Raw genomic sequence first — 6,345 nt, forward strand, 5'->3', positions numbered from 1 at the left:
CGATCTAGGTTTTCCTCCCGAGAGGTAGGCGCCTTTAGCTAGAAGTTTCGGTGACAAAGTAAGTTTGCGGTGGCGGTGGAGGGGAGCGGGCAATTAGTTGGCTAAACACACAACTTAAGTCGGTGATATGAGCCCTAACTATCGATAAATAGATTTAAGCGTGCTCCGAGCCCTTTAAAAGCACATTAAGCGGCGTAATCTATGGTAATTCATGCACCCAGAGCCTGTACCGTGGACATAATGTAGGAGAGATCACACGGGAAGGGGCCTGTATCGTGCCGAGGAATAAAAGGGACGAGTTACTTATTAAAGGAGAGACACCGTTTGCAGGGGAAAGTTTAACACGGGCTCCATGGAAATGGAGCTCGGGAGCTGGGCGCTGGCCCCAGTTGCCCTCTCTAGGTCGGTGGGTTTCTGGTTTCAGTCAGCTCGGCTCTCCTGGAGAGATTCACAGCGAGCAGGTGGATTGAGCCGCCAGCGCCCTCCCCAAGTTGGCTGGCCCTCGGTCCCTGGTTTCCATGGGCCCTCGGTCCCTGGTGCTTGAGCTCTGCGTTCTGGCGAACAGCGTCTCGGAGCAGAAAAGAAACACGCTGCATCTCCCAGCAGCACCCAAAGTGGAGCCCAGTGCGGTGTGCTGAGGAGCCGCTCCGGTTTGGAGATGAGCTTCCCGTGCGCCCCCCCCCCCCCATACTGTTTGCAATGGGGAGCCATGCCAGAGGCCTTTCTCTTGCTACTTCCCAGGTCTCTGGATGTAAACAAATCACATCCCCTTATATGGTTTTTATGCACAAAGTTCTGTTCTCCTGAACGCTGTTTAGGCCCGTGGAGGGTTATCTGACGACTCTCTCGCTTGACTTCCCAAGCGATTCTGTATTGTGTTTCAGGTAATCGGACAACTCTGTTTAAAAAGGCCTGCTCTGTTGGTTGTGAATATGTACACAGAATAGTTTGATGCAATGCTAATAAGACCGCTCCACGAAACGGCGGGGCCCTGTCCTGTAGTCCTCGCTCCAGCAAAACCCCTATTCCCTTGACTGCCTGATTTCTCCTGAATAAGGACTGCAAAGACCCGGCCCAACCATGGTCCGTCAAACTATCCTGGTGATCTCCATGCGTGCTGGCGAGTGAGGACTGGCGTTTATCGCTGATTTCATGGAATACACCATAGTGAGTGCGGGAAGATCCTGACTGCATTGCCGGGGACAGGTTTCACTAGGGGCAAAGGATAAAGAGGGTATGTGATGATCTTTCATAGGAGTACGTTGCACATTGAATATTTGCGCCCTGTCAATTCACTGCCACAAAAAAAAAAAAAAAGCATGCAAAGCACATCTCATTGCACAGCCAAGCAGAAACACTAGATGCCTTTGTTAACAACAATATGAGTAGTAATACACACTAGGGCATAAATGCCTCGCTCAGGATCAGCGCCTCATTGTGCTAGGAACTGTACAAACACACACACAGGCCCAAGGGCTCGCAGTCTTTAAGAAACCCCATAGAAATGTTTTACAAATCACCTGCCTCTGGATAATATTTGACTTGCGGTTTAAAATGGCGTTAGTATCACAGTCAACAACCAGGTTCCCCAGCTTTACAGGGGAATCCATAATCTGCCTTGAGTGCTACCAAACACTAGATGAGGATATATATTTTAATGTCAACATATCAGGGCATATGAGGGGTGGGGAGGTGAGGGGAATCATCATTTTGGTGTGAAAATAAAGTGAATAATGAATACAAGCAGCTCACCAACCGAGACTATTTTACAAATGTATTCGGGGCTTAAATTATTTCTAACCTGTGTGTTTATGATCAAGTGTTTAAATGTCAAATAAATAAATAAATACTGTAGAGTGATGGTCAGTCATTGGGCTCTTACAAGCAGCTTGGCCTTCGCCAGTTTTTTAGAATCTGTGTGTATGCAGCGCCACCTACTGGCTGGCTGGTGGGAAAGCGACGACGGCTATTTACCATTGGCCTCCCCCCCCCCCCCCCAAGAGAAATCACGCTTAAAATTTCTGTTGTTTGATTTTAATTGACCACCAACAAAACAGCCTCCCTCCCCCATCATTTTCACCCGGATCGATAAGCGGACTTTGCCTTACGAACGTCATCAGATGAATTCTAAAAGCAAATTATTTCCATTTTGGGAATTTTATTTAGTACGACTCTGTCCTAATGACAAAAATTCAAAAGATATACAAATAGTATAAACATAGTTTTGTTTATAAAGGGCATCTGAAATTTAAAAACACTTTCCAAAATGCGAACGTATTAGAGTAAGGGAGATTTAAAATCGTCGTTTAAAGCGACGATTACCCACGAAAAAATCAGACGTCTATCTAAAGTGTGTAACTTCCACAAGAGACAACGCTTGGCCAGTGATATATTTTAGATTTTTCATAACTAATTACATATCCCTGTTATTACATAATATTTATGTAAAAAGAGATTCGTAGCTGTATTCCTGATTGGGGGGGGGGGAGTGGAGAAAAGGCAGTTTTAAAAATTGTATTTCATCTTCCATATGTCCCGCAGTTGCGGCCTGTTTGGGCTCCGGTAGTGTTTACATACCAATATTGTTTAGCCTGGAAAGTGCCCTGTACCCCTACAACGTTGTATGAAAGAGAATTTACCCATCGTTTCTAGCAGCCCCAAGGATCCCACCATTTTTTCCCTAGACTAAAAGTCTCTCTGACTGTCCATCCACTGGGTAACTGATGGAGAGAAGACAGAGACGACAGAGAGCGAGCCAAATCTGCTCTGTAGCGTGTTCCAACCACGGGAGGAGCGGTGTGTGACCCACCAGCCCCAACAAATAAATAAATATCACGGGCAGATTTTCAGGCCAAAAGGAGGGTGCATTTGTGATGGGATGCTCTAGACACCACATGAGAAATTTTACTCTGTTTCCTATTAAACAGGCTGTAGCTGACTAGGAGACACCGGAGAACATACATTTCTAGAGTAGGAGCGTGAGCGAGAACCTAGTGCACCTGGTACTTATTTTCCTGTGTGGACGGGAATGCATTCAAATACAGAAGCGCATCATTCCTGAAGTAAGGTTACACGCACACAGTCCACCGCAGGGTGAGCTGAACTGATAAATGCCTTTAGGGGCTCGATCCCGCAGTTCTCTCTCAGGAAGTCCGCGAGCTCTGTTCCCCTTGTTAATTTCACCTCCTAAGGGGCAGTGCAGTGCTGAGCCCTCGCTTTTGATTGAGAGACATTCCTCCTGATTTTGCATTTCTTACAGAGTAATAATTGCTTTATCTCTTCGACTTTGTTCTCCCTCGTCAATTGGCATTTCCCATCATTTTCATCCCCTCCCCCTCTCTGGAATACACATTCTCATTGATTTGAATGTACGTAACCTTCTGTTTTGCAAACGACGGCCCGTCCTGTTTTCATGATCTGCGCTTTACCGTGTCATCATTTTATTATTATTATTATTATTTATTATTACAAGTCCCGCGTTGAAATCAATGATCTGGAATGCCCCGTGTCTTTCTGAAGATGGCCATTAATAGCATGTTCCGTTTCGAGGTGAGTCGCATCTGATTTTTTTAAAAGAATTGGAAAGATACCTTATTTTCCGAACAGACTCGATTTAATTGCATCGATCAGTGAGATACCTGTGTAAACATTCTCCAGATCACATATGTCATAAGCAGAGCTAAAATCTGAAGCAATACAGCGACCTGCTGAGCTACGCTGTTTACTGATGAAGTAATACTTGACTTTTTAATATTAATGGGGCCGTTTTCATTGCTAGCACCGGGCATCTTCTGTTTAAAGTGACAAACCTGTTAACGCTATTAATGCCTACACTGGCGTGGTTTTCTTTCACTTCCTTGGGAGTTTTGCCGGAGTAAAGAAAGCAGCTTTGTGCTGTAGAGGCTCGCCCATCTCTTCAACCAACTCCAGTAGTTTGTCGTTGTCATGTGTTTATTAACACCAGCCGCAAATCCCATGCTGGTCCTACCTGAGCCTCTACAGTAGTGTGTATCTATGACTTCTCCTGCAGGAAGTTCTAACAGATAAATCGAGCTGTACAGACAGGGCTTACCCGGGCGACCAGGGTCGATCGCTGGTAGCAGTTAGTTGGAGACTGGTCACTCAGCTGTGTTGACTTTAAAGTCAATTTCCAGCAGTGTTTGTGTTTGTTTAAATATGAAAGAAATGCCCACCACATGTCCTATGATTTAACTTCACGCTCCTCCGCGGTTCAGAATTTCAGAGTGACCTGGACACTTAGATACTATCTACTACATCTCATCTTTTTACAAGTTTCAAACCCCAAACAATGGCGTTGGGTATAATGGGTGAAAACCCCCGCCTCTTCCCTCCAAGCAACCGCCGCGTGAATTACAGGCGACAGAAGGCATTTGAAGGGAATGAGTCAGAATAAATCTCAAATAATTCACCAAACTTCCAGAGTCGAGATTCAATATTAGCACATTAAAGTGTCATTTAGTATACTAATTAATACGTATTTCTTTTTAAATCGTGCCCTTTTCAAGTACTTCAAGTGCATAATTGCTTGCAGGGGCATCTCAGAATGGAAACATAAGTATTCTGCTTTGACACGCACAACCTCGCTGAATTCTGTCTCTAGTTGATGTCTATTGCCAAATAGTCAAGAATCTACACGCTACAGAAGCACGTACAGCGTGTCATAAAACAGCTCCTAAAGCAAAGCAGCAGTTTCCTTGTATATTTCAGGCCTATAGGACCCCTTATAACATTTTATACACGCTTAATTTATGTAAAACACTATAGGGTTTTTCTTAAATTGGATGCGAATCTATCAGGTTACAGCCACGTTACCCTAGGTTGTATGCGGCAACCTGAACGGTACATACAACCTACAGGATTGTCCGTGAATGTAGAGTCTATCTGTCTGAAGGACAAAAATCTGTTCCAGCCTTCTAGAAAACTTTAACTCTGAACAGGGAGCGAGTCCCCCGTTAAGGAGAAACCCAGCTGAAAGGTAAATACTCCAGAGAGTGTTCCTAAATATGCTTTCTACAGGTCCTATTTGTAGGACTTGCTAAAGGGAGTACAGATCGCTAGACATGTACAAAGATCTTATCGCAGGAGAGACAGAGGGAGAAAAGTCAGGCAAGTCAAGGGTAGCCATAACAAAGTGTTTCGCCTACATTATAAGCACTCTACTCCACAGGAGAGTGCCAGAGAGAACGCAAACAATAGATATTAAAGGGAATTTTTAATTCGGTGATTGAATTATTTCTAAAAACGGGAGGCCGTTCATCTTTTTTAACCCAGTGATAAGATTTTATTAAATTAGCTTGATCTACCGAATATTTGCGAGAACATTAGTTTCTCATGGTCAGAAACAGCAACACGGTTTCTATATTTGTGCAACGGCAGTTTTGCAAAAGACATTGAAAGGTGTAAACTGATCAACTCGAATCAATTTTAATAAAATGCTTTCTTTTGATTCCAAAGTTAGTGGCGGTAAAAGGAAGGCGGTTCTGAGGGTCCCAGATCTCTGTTGCTACTGCCCAGCCTTTGATTGTAACAGGTCACCATTATCTGTCAGTGATCCGGTTCTGTTTGCACTAGATCCCCATTGTGAACCGGCCGCCCTGCATGATGGCATTTTAATAAAGTAGATCTACACTGGAGATAAATGAAAGAATACTCCCAAGGAGCACAATTCACAACAATTCCAATTCTTTGGCCACTGGCTCTACCCTGAAGAGAGCCAGGAATCTAAACTATCCCTCTCTTTAACCTGGGCAGGATCTGGGCTGTGTGTAGTTAGATATTAGAATACAGCAGAAGTCTGCCTTCTTGGTTAATGTGTTCCATATGGCTAACTAGTGCACATAACTTCCTTTCTCTCTCGCCCTGAAGTCTCCTGCCTCCCACTTCTTGTCGCTTTCTATATAGGCATTTTTTTTTAAATCATACAGTAAAAAAGAACGTGTGTTTTCTTCGATAGTTCCTCTGTCATTCTCGGGTCAGAGGAGGAGATTAAAACCTGGGGGAAAGGGCGCGTTTCACACTCCTCGGTGGGTCCTCCAAAGAGGTGCGCGACCAGCATGTACACATTTGACACCCAAGAGAGATGTGCTCAGGGCTGCCCACGAAAGGGTCCTGAACCGGGCTCTCCTGACATATTTGTTTTCATCTCTGTGCCGGAGCGAGAACCCCCACAGCGGCAAGTGAGCTGCAAGGGCTACACAGCACTCCGGATCTCTTCTCAGGAGAGAGAGAGAGAGAGAGAGAGAGAGAGAGAGAGAGTGTGTATGTGTGAGGCGGGGGCTACCGAGAGCTCGTTCCGCAACACAAGGCAGCCTTGGATCCATCTGC

Source organism: Dermochelys coriacea, chromosome 7 (assembly GCF_009764565.3).
Source record: "Dermochelys coriacea isolate rDerCor1 chromosome 7, rDerCor1.pri.v4, whole genome shotgun sequence".
Lineage (NCBI taxonomy): Eukaryota > Metazoa > Chordata > Testudines > Dermochelyidae > Dermochelys > Dermochelys coriacea.